Source organism: Dermacentor albipictus, chromosome 3, assembly GCF_038994185.2.
Source record: "Dermacentor albipictus isolate Rhodes 1998 colony chromosome 3, USDA_Dalb.pri_finalv2, whole genome shotgun sequence".
NCBI lineage: Eukaryota > Metazoa > Arthropoda > Arachnida > Ixodida > Ixodidae > Dermacentor > Dermacentor albipictus.
The window spans coordinates 188,746,776-188,766,320 of NC_091823.1; the positions used below are offsets into that span (position 1 = coordinate 188,746,776).

Here is a 19,545-nt window from a genome sequence, read left to right on the forward strand (position 1 = left end):
TCATGGTAGGCGGCAAGTTTCAGACCCTCTGGTAGTATTGCAGGTTCACTGGAACAGTTGACGGCCCATAAGTTGGTGCGTCCCTGAACAACTGACAGCGTGCAATACGGTATCACTACATTCCTCTTGATGCAACTCAGGTGAACGGGCTCCACGGTAGCGTCAAACGTTCCGTCGGTGGTGGGGAAACAGGCGACTGAAACACACGTTGCGGATAACGGAGGCAAAACGGTATCCCGGGATACACAAAGCACACTTTCACGATACGGTGGGCCTTCCATAAACGCAGCAGAAAAGCTCGTACCTACACTGATTTCACCCGTTTTGCAGTCGACGGTGGCACCACACAGTGTCGAAAAATCAAGGCCCAGGATTACGTCATGCGTAGAATGAGGTAGAACAGCGAACTCCGCGTTAAATATTTGACCACCCAAGGTTACGTCTACATTACACACAAAAGGATAGACAGTTGGGCGAGTTGGTACGGTAACATGATTTTGGCTTCTAGCGCGAAGTGAAACACGGACACAGAAAGGAGCAGACAGGACGAGCGCTCGTCCTGTCAGCTCCTTTCTGTGTCTGTGTTTCACTTCGCGCTAGAAGCCAAAATCATGTTACATTACACACGCCCACAGGATACAACAACTCCCCACTCACTCCGCGAAACGTGTCGGCACGGTACCAGCGAAACATCACCTTTCGTCCTAGGAGGCTTTTAAACGCCAGACTCATCACTGAAACGGTTGCTCCCGTGTCCACTAAGGCCATGGATGAAACCCCGTCAATTAATACAAACACCTTATTCTTAAACATACAAATGGTTGGAGGTATCTCTGTCGACAGCGAAGATTGTCCAGCGACCTCACCTCCAACGGCCGCGCTGGCTAGTTTTCCGGAGGTGGCGACGGGTATCGACGCCGCGGAGAGGGCGATCGGCTTACACGAGGAGCGGGTGGTGGTGTCAAGCTGCGATCGGATGCTGGAGAACGGTTCCGCTGCGGCTTCGGGTGCTGGTGAGGCAAGCTTCCTAAGTATGTGTGCGAGGGCGAGTATGTTTCGCCTAGAGGAGCGCGGTACCGCCTAGACATCGTCGATCGGTCGAACCTCGGTGGTTGGCGGCGATTGCAGTACCTGGCAATGTGACCTAAGTCGCCACAGCTATAACACACAGGTAAACAACGATCGATGAATTGCCCTTCGAAGCGCTCAGCCGTGGGGGGTCGTGTAGCAGAGCGAAGCGGCTGAGCCTGCTGCACAGGAGGAACGGTCGGTCTGCGTGCAAACCTGCTCGAGTGAGGGTGTTCTGCAGGTCGGTGTTCGGGCGTAAATGTGTCCTCACGTGGCCATGGAGCACCTCTGCGGTTGACGTCTGTGACACATACCGCTGGTTGCCAGGAAGCGCAGCGTGCGGCAGGCGCCATGTGTTGCGGGTAATAAGCGTCAGGCTGTCGTATGAAGTCGCGCGCAAGTTCTTGGTGCCGCAGCAGTTCCTCACGCACGATCTGCCGTATAGAAGACGAAAGATCGGCAGACGGGCTCTCATCGACGCTGGCAATGGTTGTCACATTCGCCAGGCGTCCAAACTTTGGCACAATGCGACGTGTTTTCAACGTCTCAAACGTACGGCAATGACGCACGACATCTGAGACGGAATCAACGTGTTCCCGACTTATGAGGAAATTGTATACATCTTCTGCAATTCCCTTGAGGAGATGTCCGACTCGGTCTTCCTCGGACATCTGCGGATTTACGATTTTGCACAGCTTGAGGATTTCCTCTATGTATATAGTGCATGTTTCTCCAGGAGCTTGAGCTCTTTGAGCAAGTGTTCTCTCTGCGCGTTTCTGTTTGGCGTGGGTGTCGCCAAAACACTTCTTAATTTCCTCGACAACGTGCTCCCACGTTGTTAGGGAGTCTTCGTGGTTTTCGTACCACATCAGCGCTGTCTCACTCAGAAAGAGCGCTACATATTCAATCTGAGTGACAGAATCCCAACGATTGTAGCTGCTCACCCTTGCGTAGTGCATCAGCCACTCGTCGACGTCTTCGCCCACTTTTCCCGCGAACGAGCGTGGTTCCATGTAGTGCCGCAAAGGTCCAACTAGCGCTGACCTTTGAGAGGGTGAAACTAGAGCTGGCATCTGTCCACCTCCGTCCTGAGCCATAGGGAAGGTCGTTGGCAAGAGACCGGCAAGACGACGGCCCCGGCGAAGTTCTGGATGTTGCGACTCCGTGGTACGTTCTGTCGTACCCCGCACCTCCACCACTCTGTTGCGCCCACAAAGGGCGTTACTTTGAAGCCGGGTAGAGTTAGAAGCGATGGCCTTGATCAGCTGAGCGCCTGTCGAGATTCAGCCAGCCAGCCACACGTCGTCTTCCTCGTTCACCACTCTTCGGTGCCCCCGCATACTGTTTGTTGAGGCGTGAACCCACTATGCACCTAAGAGCGCAACAATATGTACGAGCTGCTCTGGGATATGTGGAAATATGTACACTCTAAAAATTTTAACACCCTTAAGGGTGTAAATGACTTGTCCCATGGGTGACACCCTTTTTGGGTGTATTGCTACACCCCAAGCAACGGGATGCAAATTAACACCCCACGAAAGAAGGGGTGTTAATATGACGTCACCTCGCCTATGGGTGTAAACCAAACAACACCCTTTCTATATGGGGTGTAACACAGACACCCCCTTTCAATACGGGTGTAGCTTGGACAACACCCTTCAAAAAGGGTGTTATCCCTGCAAGCATTTTAGCGTTCACTACAGCCATGTAGTTAATGGGCAGACTAGCTGTTGTGAATGCTGCCTAGCCTTAGCTAAGGTACTACCTTGTTCAGTATGAGCCAGAATCGGTGAGGCGTCCTCATATTGCGCTTCTGGTCCGTCATGTGGTAGCATAACGTGCGACCTTTTCAGGCAAACAATTTAAGGTTTCGCCATTGCAGCAAGGCACACAGGCCATGCTTTTCGTAATCTTCCTCTGCAGTGATAGTACACTGCCGGCAGGATGCGGAGCGCAATAACAATACGCACTGCACTAAGGACACAGGATCTCCCGCACCTTGGTGCACCAGTACTTATAACCCCGTGGAAACAGCACACAGCCAAAAGCATGGATGCATTTCAGAAATAATTAAAAACCTCCACTTTTCTTGGTCAAAAATTTTCGCAACATCAGCTCGACCAGGAGGGAAAGACACCACAGCTCGTTGTTGTAGCTCATATTGAATGCAATAGAGCACAAGCAATGCATGGATTGGCGACGGTAACAAGTGCAGTACTACAGAAGCATATGTTTGCCTGTCAAGAATTTTGCCGTTTTAAGCACACATTTTATACATCTATTCATCAAAGTTGTCATTCATCTTCACGGGATGCTTCTACTAGTACGTTCACACATATGACTTAAAGGTAGCACTGAAAGCCAAAGAACAAAGTGCTTCCACGCCGAATAATGTTTCAGCATTTACGAACAAAACAGCATGTGTAGCTGTGCATGCTGTTCAATATATAAGCATGCACTATTTCCTGAAATATATGTATGCTCCATTTACTGCCAGTGACCTGCTTATACCTAATAATTTAGTTTATTTTTCACCATGTGCTTGCATTGAATATTCCACAGGCATTGTAAGTTAAGCTACCAAAATAACAATCAGCTAGTCTAAGGTTACCTAATTGAACAAAATCATTGTAAGATTTGTGACGAAATGTCAGAAGAAAAGTATTTATTTCATTAAAGAGAAATGGTTACATAATAATGTTTGCACATTTTAAATGTAAAAAGGAAAATAAGGAGTAAAACCATACCAATACAAAGACATAAGCACCGAATAATGGCACAGGCTTGATGAATTAAATTTTAAGCAGAACAGTTTTTTTAATTACCTGACTACGAACTATCACATGTTTTCATTCGAAAAGCACTGCATGTTATTATAAAGCACAAAAATAACCAGTCACACAAGTAAGAACAAGGATGAGTGTGTCTTTAACACAAGTATAGAAAGTTGGGCGAGTTGGTACAGTAACATGACCTTGGATTGTAGCGCAAAGTGACACGGACATAGACTAGATAGAAGCAGACAAGATGAGCGCTAACTCTAAACTAAATTTTTATTGAAACAAAGTATATAGATATATATATATATATATATATATATATATATATATATATATATATATATATAAGACGACAAACAAAAGCCATCAGCCATCAACTGCGTGGCAAATCTGAGTGCAAGCTATTCTCTTATCAAGTATACCTGTAGGCAGTGCGACCAATGTGCTCCCAAGATGTACGAGGCATTAGTCATTGCAGAGTTGTAAGAACATGACAATCCTAGGATGATTATGTTCTTGAGGCATTTTTCCCCACTTTCCATCTTTTGAAACGTGTATACTTTAGTCATGAAAACAAAAATGCTACAACTGGAGTGTGATAAATTTTGCGTTTTATTTCCTAGCAGCTCATTGAAACGAGCCACAATGACAAATTCAAATGCCGTTACCTCATCAGAAATTCAAATTTCTTAAACACAAAACCAGATAGGCATTCTGGTTTTGTGGCATTCAGATAGACTGGTTTAAAGTTATTGCACCACTTTGTGCCAGGTAAAAATGTTAGAAACATCAAAAATGTTAAGATTCTACGGCCAACCCTGAAAACTAAATAAAAAAATCATTAAGCTTTCTTAAACGGGTACAGGAGCTTTACAACTGGCCGTCTTGGTGATGGACACGCAGATAGATGAGCAGCCATTCCACTGAGACGAGAATGTTGAGGGCTTCGCATGGAAGTCTGCGAGACACTGCAGAGTAGTTCTTGGTCCACATGAAGGAGGTTGCTTGCATACACATCTGGGCCACCATAGTGAATGCATGATGTTACCGGAACCTTTTCCCCCTGCACTGTGGTAAAAAAGCACGGTTAAGTTTATACGATATTTAATATGCAAAAAAAGAGGTGAGGCATGCAGACAGGACACTAGAGTACAGAAGTGAACATGAACACGAAAAAATGAAAAATTTCATTGAATTGTTTTATCAGATAAAATTTTTATACTATGTGTCATTCATTATGAGGGTTCATAACCACAACATATTTAATATATAAGCAGGTAGAATTATCAGCTTGCTCAGTTTGCACAAGCTCGTTTGAGGCAAGAAACCGAGTTTCACAAACACAACCTCAACATTCTTGATTGAAAAAGGAACACCTCAGATAATATGCAGTCCTGTGAGTGGGCATTGCACAGTTCAAGAAAAACAAATTAAAACTCACAGACCGAAAGCGAATTAATTGATAGGTTTTAGTAGCACAAGGGCATCTTTGGCCAATGAGCGCCAAGTCTATACTGCAAAAGATGAACTTAGTGCATCTTTACAAAGCAAATATATAAAGATGACTAATCCCTCTCTGCACTACAGTTGCTTTCCTCTAGCGTGAAGTCATTTTAATGCAGGCACACGTACATACACACGCTACACCCAAGTGTAACAGCTGCAGAATTAAAATTGGGCAGCAACAAAGTCGCAACCTTTAACCATTGATCCCAAGCTGTACTAGTGACTGGAGGTAGTACTAATATCGCCAATGACGAGTCGCACTCTTTCTGCCCGATGTTACGCTGCTCTTATTGTCAAAGATGAGTTACAGTCGGCATTGAGGGAAAGCTGCCCGCAAGAGCAGCTCCTATTTTTGTGTTATTTATAACTAGAGACCAATGAAGTAATATATCTTTAGAATGAGAACGACACCGAAAAATTGAGTATGTAAAAAATTTGGTACATTTTTCCGGAATTAACTTGGGGGTTAACGGCTAAAGAGGCAATCCAGAAACTAGAACAAGTTTTGACATGTTTGCTACCAGTGAATGCTAGAAAATATGTTGGCATTCTGTAGTTTTGTCCAACAATGCAAAAGGGATTATTTATAACTGAGGAAATAAATGGAAAAGTATCATGAAGTTTATTTCGTGAATGTAATGCAGAATCACTCAACTTCTGTTACTATATAATCTCCACTTGATTAACCTGCACTTTCTGAACTAGTTCAGGAGGTGCTGCATTTCACTACTCATTCCACCAGTTCAACGTGGCAGCAACTGCATGTTGTGATTTGTTTTAGTAAGTGCAGGCTTTGTACAGGGAGAGTTCACAGCATTCCCTGCACTTGGCCGAAACGTAGTGCATGTTTACGCAGCAGGTGTGGTGCCGCTTCTGCACGAGCAAGGTGCAGAAATAAGAGTTTCATACAATAATTACTAGAGGGAACTCTGACGTTAGTGTCCACAGGAGATCGAACAAGAACGGCTGTACCAGCATGGAAATTATGGGAAGTGCATGGATTTGCCTAAACTTCATCTGTTTGGCTTCAAACGGCTTTGACTTTGTAAACTAGTCATTTTCAACAATATACTGTGTAATAAATAAATAAACATTAAAATCGTCCGACAACAGGATTCAAACACAGGAACTCTTGAACAGAAGTCTGATATTGAAACCATTAAGCCACGGAGGCATGTAACGACAAGCGAGTGCAACGCCATGATGAATTTATCGCGGGCATACCAGTGCCTTGAGACGCTTGGCGCCTTTTGATTTGGCCACCTGGACAAGCTCAATCGTTGCAATTTATAGCAATTGTGCATGTTGGCGGCGTCTTCTACACTTCAAAGAGTATAGACTGCGCTGAAATTTACGACAATAAGATTTATATAGCGTATAATATACCAAGCCACAAGAACGTCTGAATTCACAAGCACAAATATCAGACAAATCCATGTGCTTCCCATCATTCCCATTGTGGTACGACTCCAGCACCAGAGTTCCCTCTAGTAATTACTGTAAGAAACTATGGCAGAAACAGGAGTAATAAACTAAGTTTTGCTGTCCCATAAATCTTACTGGTCAATAATTCCGAGTTTTAGTGCAGTCACATGTCTAGTAGGCAATTGTGGTATTTTGCATAAACATTGCAAAGCCAACTGTGATGAATGTTCACTATGGTAAATTATTTATGATCGAGTAGCATAGACTACTGAAGCAACCTCTGGAAGGCAAGTTAAGTAATTTTCTTATTAGCAGCCTTTAAACAGCAATCGAGCATATGACACATGCACCTCAGATATGCAGATATGTCCTTGACTCGGCAAGAAGCGATGCTTCATGTTCCACGAGGCTACTTCTATCAAAGCAGTACAGTGAAAGCTCGTTAACTCGAACTTCAATAATTCGAATTTATGGATAATTCGAACTGTACGATTTGGTCCGGCCAAGCTCCACAGAAGTCTACGTATGAAAAAGTCCGTTAATTCGAACGCGAGAAGGTTCCCTCACGGATAATTCGAACTACGCTCGCCTGGCACACGGCCAGAGAAACGCGCCTACTGCCTACACACAAGGCTGTATTGCCTCCGAAACGGAGAGAACGGCGAGAGAAGGCAAAATCGGAAAAAAATCTAACCGACGCGGGGTCAGCCAGAAGGCAGCGGCGGCTGCCGCCTCTCCGTTCTACGTAACCTCCGAGACTTCTTGCCCGCTGCGAATCTCGGAGGCTCCGCAAATCTTGTACAGCTGCTAATGCTGTGCGGAGATGGCACGGTAAGCACCAAAACACAGCGAATAAAGTACGTCGCAGCTGCGCTTGCAATCAAGAACCAACGAATCAGGGCCTTCACCACCTTCACATGTTCCGCGTCTTTGTCTCGGCAGTCTTCATCGGTTGTGCACCTCTGTTTTTAGCTTAGGAGGCATCGGCCGTCGCGATTCATTGTGATGGTGTTAAGCCTCGGCTAACGTTCGTTTCATTGGACATCGGTGGTGTGGCACAGTCGGACCCAGAGCTTCGACTCGAAGATGGCGTGTGCCCGCGGCACATGCCATCACTTTTGGACTCGCTAAATTTTTGACATGCCCTACTGCTTCCAAATCGCAGTGTACTGTTGCTCTCCTTCACTTTCGTTAGTTCGAACTTTCGTTAATTCGAACTGAAGCGGCTTCCCCTTGCGGTTCGAATTAACGAGCTTTTACTGTATTGGTGCTTTCTAAAAAGAATGCCAATGAAGATGATCCAAATATTTTTCAGGGGCAACAGTTATGCCTGAAATCATGCTAGATTAGTTTTTTTAAACACATGCTGAGCATGTTAGAAGTGTTTCTTAAAGTCCTCCTATTTATTAGACTAGTCATATATCTGTACACAAAGGCTACTATTTAGGTCCCATGCTATATCATCTTAACAAAAACTTCACTTAGTAATACGCATGCTGTGATAAGATTTGAGACCACATTGAGAAGCTGAACAAGGTGAATTCATTATTTTTAAAATGAAGCTCCTGTTCTTCCAAACGAGAAGAAATGATACTGAGGGTCAAAATATTTCTGAATCACAGCTGGAAGATGCCAGGGACGGCACGTGGAAACTTATTTGTAACTTTCTATTTAAATGTAGAAATGATAAAGGGAAATGAAAATGGTCAAAATAAAAACAACCAGGCATGGGGGAGAACGAACCTACAGCCTTTGCATTAGGCATGCGATGCACTAACCACTGTGCCACCGAGGCAGCATTCAACCGTCCACAATGGCCCCTCAGATTGTCGACGCTCGAACGCGGCCGTAGTACCACAGTGGTTAGTATATCACATGCGTAATGTGAAGGTTATGGGTCCGTTCCCCACCCACAGGTGGATATCTTTTTAATCCACTTTCACTTACCTAGAATTTATCATTTCTATACTTCATATAAAAAACTTAAAACATGTTCCTGCATGCTTTCCTTGGCCTCATTATCTGCTGGCGTCTTCCAGTTCTGTTACTTCCAACACTTATACATATTCTAATCTGGTAAGTAAACAGTTTTGCATGATGCTGGAATGCAATACAAAACATTATTGCAGGGCCGTGTTATGTAGAATGCCTTACATTGCCCAGGCAAGGTGTATTAATGCCCATCTGAAAAAAAAAAATTCCCACTCTAGGCAGAAATGCCGTGTACTGCTGTGTGCAACAGGGTTTAACGAAAACAACTTGTTCAGAAATAAAGCCACCAAACACCGAGGAAATATGAAAACCAGATGAAAATTTGTGCAGTTGCGTTGTAAAAATTTAGCACAGCAACAGATGAAGACGTAATGAAGGAAGCGCGAAGACGGTTTATTTTGGACACACGAGGCAATATACTTGAAAGATGCATATGAGCTTACACGTGGAGAAATATTGTTTATGTAGCAGCTAAACTACGAACAGGCCTAGAGCACACTGATACAAGGTGTCGAGCATGTAAATCTTATCATGCCCTTAAGTCAAAGAAACATGGCTGTTTCTCATGATTCGCTACACATGGCTGGCTCACACAACTTAGCCACTTCTATATATGCCTTGTAATTACCAGGTGGTCTGTATGACATGTGCAAGCTTTAAATATGTATAAGTGCCACGTAGCTAGACAGCACCAAGGTAATGTCGTTTGCCATCGTTTTGAGGAAGTGAAACCAATTCTTGCATTCTTCCTAATTAGGTAATTAGTTATTATCAATTATTTAACTGCTCAAATATTTTATTCAAAGCAAAAGTGTCAGTGCGAAAATTGTAGAGCATCCTGAAAAATTACCAATCCAGCCTTCTACTGCTCAGCAGGTGCAACAATTTTTTTTCGAGCTTGAAAGAAGCCAGTGAACACATGCAAGAAGTGCCGTGCAACTAACCGCTCGTGCACCTGAACACCATTTGGCTCCTCCTTTCATGCTTGAAAAAAAACTTTTTGAAAAGAATATTTTAGAAATTGATTAATTATTATTGACTATGTTTTAGGGAAAATGCATGAAATAGTGTGACTGCCACTTCCATTTTCGGCGACATGAATTGACTCCATTTGCATGTCCAAATCCAGCTATTCATGGTGCGTGTTTTGAGCTGGTTCTGTAATTTAGGCTGGTTTTGACTTACTGAAGCTTCGCACCCTAATAATGGAATCAGCCTAAAAAGAAATTGGTACATAAACGGTCGCTGTCAGTACTCCATACTCCTTTAACTTAGTGCAGTGCTTGTGAGCCAAGAAGTTGGTAGTTCTAAACAGTATTTCTCATTTTGACCTGGTGTTATAGCCCACTTACTATGATGCCATGCTGCTCAGTCATGCTGGTCCCAGCTTCAATCTAGGCCATGGCAGCTTCCCTCCAATGAGGGTAAAATGCAATAACGCTTATGCACTTAGATTCAGGTGTACATTAAAGAAGCCAGGTTCTCAAAACTTTAGGTTTTGGAATGTAAAAGCCCATAATCTTATATTAAAATCTAAAGGTGCTTTATTAGGAGCAGGGGCACCATTTTGAGCTTTTACTGCACTGCCACGGCACCAAGAAGCTCCAAGTAAATAAAAACAATTTCTTAGACAATGTACATGTCTTGCAAACATTTACAAACACTTCTCTGCATGCACCTCTGTTGCTGTTATATTTAGATCCGTATGCCAAGGCGGGTTATGATGTTAGAACATGTTTCAAACTTTTTTTTTACCGCTTTAATGTTGTTGCTTATTTTGCATCTCACTGTGTGTCGAACGCACATTTTAGTGCATCAATTTCTTCAGAAAGTGCACTCCTCTTTATTTATTTGTGCATGCAAAATGGTTCAGAACTGCTTTCTGAAGGTCTGTATAACAAGCAAAAAACAATTCTATGTAGGCTGCACAAAGAGAAAGGATTGGTTTGTAAATATGTTATTTAGTTCTTAAAAAAAGAGGCAGCTGTCAGTATTCTGTTACAAAGTAAAAATTGCCCCTACCTGGCTCTGCTTCATTTTCCGATGTTGATGGTCCATTCGGGAGCACTCAACTGATAGGCTGCACTTTGGCGATGTCGGGTGTGCTGTCACTAGGCAGAAGGTCGATCGACATCCTCACCAAAAGTCGAGTCCAAACGCTATAAAAGAAATATCTCATCATTTTGCTATCAGTTTTGTAATCTTGCGTGTTTCACACACGGCCGTCAGTGAAATATTTCGTCACTTGGATACTGAAAGAAATTCAAGCATTTTCTGGCAGCCAAGCTGATGATGATGATGTGTGGTGTTTTATGGTGCAAGGGCCAGGTTTGACCAAAGGGCGCCATGACAAGTGGTAATGTTGATGTATTATGGAAGATGTGACTTGTCTGTAAACTGGCCTAAAAATTGTCGCTATAAAGTGCGTAAAATCTACGTGCTATAAAATTATGGCGATGACTAATGACGAATACTATGAACATTAAAATCCATCGTGGAAGAATGATGCAAAATAGAAAATATATAGGATGGTAAAATTACTTGGAGCACTGCTGCCTTGCCAGAGCCCTTGAAACACAAGGGCCTAGAGGCATGTGCTATACGAAAGAGCTATCACAGCGGCATCCTCTGAAGAGAGGGCGGCAGCCAAGCTGAATACACAGTAAATGGAGAACAATAAAGAGCAAATGCAGTTGTCACATTAGATTGATCAAGTACAGCAGAAGTGGAAAACAAATCAGTGATACTGTGTCTGTTGGCTTTGAATGCAAGAAACGTAAAAACAGGAACTTGCAGCCACGCCACTTTGAATTTCCCGCGTTTGCTAGACCTCACAAGTTTGGCATCGTCCGGCACTCGGGGATAGTAACCGCTTAAAATCAAGATGAACGAGCGTCGGCATAAATTAACAGGATACTTTACCGGGCAATATTGGCGCATAAAACAACTCACGTAGCGAAGCTACTGTCAATTACCCTATGACGCATCTGCGGGCGGTGGGGTTTGGGCGAACAATTCAAAAAGGAATGAGAGTTTCACTTGTTTCACGCCTACTAAGCTAAGACAGAATTTGAGTTTCTTACTAAACTATACTGGATATTTACACTCCGAATAAAACGCTGGAAATTTTGTTACGTCACATTGCATACGTATGAGTGAGGAAATTGCTTTTATTGTGTTCTGCCCAGACGGCATGCAGCAGCAACCACTCTTATGCAACAAAAAGCATTAAACTGGTACTCGCGGCACGGAAAACAAACACATCCAGCGCCAACGTTACGCCTCTTGGAGTTAGAACTAACACGATCAAGCCAGTTTTCTAGCCTTCACAACGCATGAACACGACCAACATCGAACGAAACAACTCTCTGCGCTCGAAAATTAATACCGCTTCCATTTACATACCTATCGCAGCCACAAGCAAAAGTAGATGGGCTAGCCGTCCACAAGCCACAGGTTAGACTGAAAGCAACACATTGCGGTAACGAAAAACAATTTCCACGCTGACTTAGCAGCTGCGGTGTGCTCTAAGTGCCAAAGTTCTCGTTTGCCGCTCGAAATTCACACCATGATGACGGGCACTGCATCTTTCACATGAAATATTGCACGCTTTGCTCCGGAACTCAATAGGAGGGCGAAACGCATTTGCACGTACCTGAAATCCGCATGCCGGAAACCCGTCGACGCTTCCGAGAACGGGGCGCACAGCCATACACCCGTACGGCGGCTTGACTTGGACGTGAGGCACTTCTATCAAACATTTCACATGCGACATGTTTCACACCGATTGCGCGAGCACCAGAAAATGACGCAGGCCGCATTGCGACGCCGAGCAGACGTGCAGCCACCGATGCGCTGTGTGCGCGGATTGCAGAGAACAAAACCATACGAAACGTTAGACGCGAGAAGATGGCGGCTCTCGTTGAGGAGACGAAGCGGACGAAGCAATGACGCGCGAATGAATGTTGCCAACTGTTGGTTCCGCGTTACGCCGGCGGTGGCGGCTTTAGTGGCGTGTGTTGCGGCTGTCTAATTTTTTATTTCTTTTCCCCTAACAGTATAGCTAAGATCAGTTCTTTGTTTGAATTTTTAGCTATGTCGTTTGGCATTGTCTTTGTCTTTTTATGCTATAAGCGGCCAATTACGGCCTCTCAGGTTCGCGCGCGCCAGCTTCGCGCGCAAATCTCAGAGGCCATAAGACAACTCGTTAGGAAGTGCCGTTATTGTCGTTGTTAACGTTTCATCATCCTTTCTTCAACTGAGATAGAAAGGTAGCGTCCCTTTTCCCGGGTTTCGGAGGGGGCGATCAAGACGGCATCGCTCAGCGGGGGGCGGGGGAGTAGGTTGGTGTTGGTTCTTATCGCGAAATTCGCAAACCTTGCGATTTTTTTTTTATAACGTAAGCATTTCTATATTTCCCCAACAAGAAAAACCATCCGTCCATCAGTCCGTACAGCACGATATCTTTCAATATAGAACCCGCAGCAGCGAGTGAATTCACCGTCGTGCTAGCTCTCGCTTCAACGCGACCGAAGCGGCGAGAACACTGCGCTCACGGAGCTTTCAGCTTATGCCGCACTATGCGCTTTCCGCAGATCACTTTCAAGATAGGTGTACGCGCGTCTGTTTCCAAAGCGAAGTAAACGGTGAGAACACAGCGCGTGAAGTTTTCAGCAGTGGGAACACTCAGTCCACAATGCAGTTCGCTTTCAAGATACGGTTCGCGCGGCCGTGCCACAAGCAGCCGCGCTGGAAAACGGTTGATAATGGTTCGACGCGGATGAAAGGGCTAAAGAGCTATAACGGCTCAAAAGGAACGTAACGTCACCAGCGCGCCTGGCCCCGCCACCTGCAGTACTTCGCTTGCGCCGCCGAACAGAGCAGCTCGTGTCGCCGCAGCGCTGTCGCTTATACTTGTCGGATCAAGTCTCATAACATTGATAACGACATGGACTGCGTGTAGAGGAGGAAGAGTCACAATGCTTACGCACACTTAGACAAATTCGAGAGGAGTTCCTGTGTGATTTTTTTACCGGAAATGTACAGTCAGCGGTGGGACCCAGAGTTGACAATGCCTGTAAGAGGGGTGCCAAGCTTTTTTTTTTGTGAGAGTCTTGCCCAGCTCCCAAAGATCTGCTCAAGCTAAGACTTGCTGATGGCTGTATGTGTTTTTTTTTTATTGTCGCATGCCCTCGAACCGCCACGAATCCTACAGTGTAATGGCATTAGAGCAGTATTCACGCCCAAAGGGAAATGCAGCAGGTAATTGGGCTGCCTAAGGTTTGCGGCCTGGCGGCAGCGTAACCAGAAAATTTTTTCGTGTTAGGGGGGGGGGTCCCAATTGACCGTCGAGCGGGAAGGAGCGGGGCCATTTCCATAGCAGAAAAAATTTTACTGTTAGTGAGCGTTGCAAGTGCCCGGCGTGCCCCACTCGGCTACGCCGCTGCTAACCCCCCCCCCCCCGCAATCGACGCAAATCGAGCTATCAGAACGTGCATGACACGCATGCATGACATAACATGAATGACATGCCGCGAAGCTAGCCACATCATCATGAGCAGCAGCTTATTTTGACGTCCATCGCAGGACGAGAGCTTCTCCAGCGATCTCCAATACCCCTGTCTTGTGCTAACTGGTTCCACGTGTCTTCAAGTTTCCCAATTCCATCATGTCCACATTATTCTCTGCCGTCCTCGACTGTGCTTCCCTTCCCTTAGCACCCATTCTGCAACTCCAATAGACCAGCAATTCTCTCCCTTAGGCATTGCAACGTCTGCCCAGCACGACTTCTTCCTCTTAATGTTAACCAGAATATCAGCTATCCCCGTTCGCTTTCTAATCCACATCGCTGTCTTCCAGTCTATTATCATCATGCCTAATAATTTTCATTCCATCGCTCGTTGCACGGTCCTCAACGTCTTCCCAAGCTTCTTTGGTAACTTCCAAGTTTCGGCCTCATACGTTAGTAACGGTAGAAAGCAATGGTTAGCAGTAAGCTCCCTGGTCATGATTTAGTAATGCCTGCCGTAAGCTCTCCAGCTAATGCTTTATTTTTGTTAATTTCCTTGATTAGAGGCCCCTGCGAGTAATTAACCTCAATAAACGTATTTCTGCGCATGTTCTAGAGGCTGACTGCCGACCATGACATTCGTTCCCTCGCCAGGCTGCGGAACACTACTTTTCTCTTCTGCATACTAACTCTCAATCCGACTTACACTTTCTTCGACAAGTTCCTCAAACGTTTGTTGCAAATAGTCTGCAGCGTTGCTGAGTATGCCAATGTCATCTACAAACCGTAAGTTGGTGAGCTATTTACCGTTAGCCCTCACTCCTAACCATTCCCAGTCTAACTGGTTGCACACCTTTAAGTATTCAGTGATAGCATTGTAAGTATTTTGCCATTGATCATATGAATCCTTTTGCAGATATCTGGCTATGCAAAGTCTGCGCGTTAGGGTCGTCCGTTCGATATCATCATTCGTGGGAAACTTCCTTTTGACCACTGTTCGGAGCCAGTGCGCTGCTGCCTAGGTGCCCCGATCTAATCATTCCAGCTACCTGATTCAAGCGCAGGTAGCACGCGTTTCATGTATAGCCAATATCAACGCCTTAACTGGCAATGTTCATTTATCATATACTGTAAGCTTGTTCACTTACTCCCTTATAATTAGGGTGTAAATTAGAAAGGCTGGGGTGTTGCAAGGGTGTTTTCTTGTTGAACACCCTTTTCAATTAAAAAAGGGTGTTTCAAGGGTGTTTACAGGGGTGGAAAGATAAATACACCCGCATTACACCCATAAGGGTGTGAAAATTTTAAGAGTGTAATGATGGCAGGACTTAAATTTGGAAATGCGGTTGTTTGCTTAAGTCAGGCATACAAATAGGACTCAACAGCAACCAAAAGTCAGTAGAACGCCTTGCATTGGGCGCTCATGGGAAGACTAGAAATGAAGCTGTGCGGGGTGTTATGGGTTGGACAAGTTTTGAAGAGAGGGAAGCTCGTAGTAGGATCGATTATGAAGAATGACTGAGGATTATGCAAGAATGTGAATGGGCTGGGAGAGCTTTCAGGTATTTGTACAAAAAAACACAGATTCACAGTGGAGGAAATGAACTAGGAAGCTTACGAGCAAGCATGCGACCACGGTGAGAAATATCGCAACAAATAACGTCAGCCGGAACGTCAGAGAGACTGAGATAATCTCATGACTGGCGGAAATGGAAAATAAACATGCTATGAGCAATTGGTATAGAGGAAAAAAGAAAATCGGGAGAGAAACAATTAATGATAACTCAAACGTAAGCTGTGCACTTTTCGAAGCGAGATCACGGTACCTTACAACACGCCTTGTAAAGCGAGATATAAGAAAGAACAAGAAGCACGAGTATTTTTTGTAGATTTGGACAGCATGGATTGCGACCGTTGCATCTCCCTTATCAACAAGAACAACCAATGTATGTGAACAGGCGTGACGAACACGAACAAGAAAACCCGCAAGACATATCTCGAGCCCGAAGCATGGAATGATCGTTTGCCAAAATAGACGCTACACGAAATATGAGAGAGTGCTCCCGGCCCTTCAGCACAGCGTTAAGCACGGGATACATGGAGCGGAAAAGCGGCGTCCAGGCGACGAAATACGCCCGGAGGCGAACGCTGGCGCCTCGGCGTCCAAAAATTGGACACCCGCCGGCTACCCGGTGTGTGGAAAAACACCGCCCGGGAAAAATCGCCGTCGGAAGTGGGGGGAGCACCTCGCGCGCTCACCAGGTATCGCGACGATCGATCTCCCTCCGACTTCCGGCAGCCGGTTGGTCTGTTCTTGCTTCTCCATCGGAACGACCGTCGCGCGGCCGCGCTGAAGCGACGGAATGCGGGCGTGTGGGCTAGTTTGGCGCGCACTTTCGAGCTGTCTGTACATGAAGGGGACACCATTGATCATTACAGCTGTATATTGAATGTTTAAGAGCACAAATTTTTGTAAACTTATTTTTCGTCCAGAAACTTAGTGCCCACGAAACAGATAACCATTATATGTTTTCTTACCAACCCGATCGAAGGTTCCATGGCGCAGAATAGTGTGCGCATTGTACTGCTTTTCTTATGATTGTCTTTTTTGTCTGCGCGGTGCCGCCCATATGGGTTCCGGTAGAGGGGACGAAACGGTTTCTCGTTCGCAGCAGCCCGAAGCTGTTATTTCTTTCGCTGCCTGCACGCGTGCTCGCAAAGTTTGGTGTTGTGCTTCTTCGCTCAGAAACCGTAAGTCCCTCCTGCTCCAGTGTCTTGAGAGAAAAGAGCGACGACAGATTATAGTTATAAGCCGGCCATGCCTGGGATTCTGGCTGTTTGCATCCGTGTGGGCCCCGGTGGCGCACGGAACGCCTGGGCATCGAGAACGAGAGCCGCTGACAGGCCCATTCCAAGCCACATACCGATAATTCTGTCCTCTCCGGCTGCGGTAGTAAATGTGTGTTGTTGGAGGAAGCTTTAAAACAGGAACTGAAAGTGAAGTAAACATGAATAACCGCAATGTGCTCTTACAAACGTAAACTAAAATTGCAGTTGGAGAACCACAACACCTTTTTGAACGCCTGCACTCCGCAGTGCCACCGCTCAACGTAGCCAGACGGCGAAAAGCCAGCCCGCTAAAACGCTTGCAGCTCGATGAAATGTGCGGAAATCGTTTGTAAGCGCTTCTGTGAAACCTTTTTCCAAGTTGTGTAGTTATTAACAACAAATAATAGAAAAAAGTACCATTCAGTATTTTTTTTTCTAATCCAAAAACACACTCCAAGAGTCTGACAACACTGACAAATACGCGGCGAGCGCGCGGTGGCGTCCGCCTGCTTTTCGATGAATGTAAGCGATGCATGGGAGCCATCGGCGTCGTCCCGCCGCGTCTGTTTGTGCCGGGTGATGTTCGACGTGAAAGTTCGCTCCATGTATCGCGGGCTTTATACGGGCGTTGATTCAGGTGAACGCTCGCGAACACAAATCCTTCTCAATCCTCGGATGATAATGAAGCATATGATCCTGAGGACATTAGGCAAGAGAACTGCGGTGGTTTATTTTGTTTTGTGGAAGATGAGCCGGCTGGTAATTGTGACACCGACGATCAATTTGCACCTGCCGAAAATCATCTATCAAATGCGACTGAGCCGTCTGACAGCCGCCCGAGCTCCAGCCTCTTTCCCTTGTAGTTTGCGCACCGGCTTTGCAATAGAAGCACCTTGTCTGTTCGAGCTGCCCTTGTGTTTGTTATGGACTTCGCCATAAAGCATAGTTTGCCATGGGCAGCTATAGAGTACCGCTTGAAGTTATGTAACAAGGTTTTAGGTACAGGCGTGCTTGCAGGCAGTAAATACCTTTTCAGAAAGTTCTCTATACACTCACCTGAAGAAATGAAGTTCTGCTTTTACTGCCCGGTTTTAATCGCCTGCTGCCGACGATAGCGGTTATCTGAAGTGAGCGCAACATGTGTCTGGTATGCACTGTGAAAAAAAGCTGCACTGCCCGGCAGTTGACAGCAAATGGCTTCTTTTTTGTTGGCTTGCCATTGAAACAGCAAATTGCGTCTGTGCTCGCAGATGACACTTTGAGAGAAGCGCTGTACAAGTTTTTAAGCCAAAGGCACAGAAAACGCTAATGTGTCAGATGTGGCTGATGGTGCTTTTTTACCAAGAACAGCGAAAGAAGCTTGGCTGCAAGAAACATAATATCACGTTAACTGTGAATGTTGATGGTAGTCCTGTATTTCAATCTTCGAACTACTCCATTTGGCCCGTACATCTGACGGTGAACCAGTTGCCATGGCACAGATGGTGGAGCAACATCACATGTGCGCTTTTCTGGTATCGTACTAAACATCCAGACACGACATTACTTCTCCAGGCATTCGCAGAACAAATGAAAGAACTCTCTATTGAAGGAATCTTCTGAACTGTGAATGGTCGACGAGCGCATTCAAAGGTACGTTGTGTCACATTTAAAAAAATTGTACCTTTTCAATGATCTTGTTTTACTCGAATACTTAGATTACTTAGGTAGAATACTTAGGTAGGAATTAAAATCGCAGCCTTCTCACACTTTTAGGAGTACAGCATAACTACCGTTGCTGATGCACCAGCGCCCGGGCTTCGATGTAGAATTTCCTACAGTTAAATGGCTACTATAGCTGTTCCTGGTGCTTACATTCCAGAGATTTCATTTGAGGGGTGATAACATCCTGCTTCTTTGCACGTTATGTGTGCTTATTTTTTATTCTGTTTATTTTTTACAACAAATGGTTGAGGACCTTAACAGGGAAAGTGGAGTTCACGATTATGATGCACAAGACAAAGGTAAAGATCAATAGCCTTGTTAGTGAACAAGAGTTCAGGATCGTCAGTCAGCCTCTAGCGTCAGTGAAGGAGTACGTTTCCTAGATCTATTACTCGCAGGGGACCCTAATAAAGTGAAGTAAATTTGCAGAAGAATAAAAATGGGTTGGAGTACATATGGCAGGCATTGCCAGATCCTGACTGGGAGTTTACCACTATCACTGAAATGAAAAGTGTGTGATCAATGCATTCTACCGGTGTTAACATATGGGCAGAAAGTTGAGAACAAGTTGGGGACTGCTCAAAGAACGATGGAACAAAAGATGTTAGGCGTAACGTTAAAAGACAGAGTGGTGTGTATCAGAGAGCAAACGGAGATAGTCGATATTCGGATAGCCGTGAATAAAATGGAGCTGCGCAGGCCATGTAATGCCTCGGATAGATAAGCAGTGGG

At 45.2% G+C, this 19,545-nt stretch overlaps 1 protein-coding gene, 1 long non-coding RNA gene and 1 pseudogene across 3 annotated transcripts in view; 2 read left to right on the forward strand and 1 right to left on the reverse strand.

Moving 5' to 3' along the window:
* Positions 1-19,545, forward strand: part of LOC139057684 (uncharacterized) — a 504,738-nt gene that overhangs the window by 446,961 nt on the left and 38,232 nt on the right. The window lies entirely within an intron of this gene.
* LOC139057685 (uncharacterized) lies at positions 4,209-12,671 on the reverse strand. The gene is made up of 3 exons (XR_011512986.1): positions 12,427-12,671; positions 10,794-10,930; positions 4,209-4,916 (listed from the first exon to the last, which is right to left on the reverse strand). It is a non-coding gene; the product is annotated as an uncharacterized lncRNA (long non-coding RNA).
* On the forward strand, positions 15,907-18,983 carry LOC139057111 (uncharacterized; annotated as a pseudogene).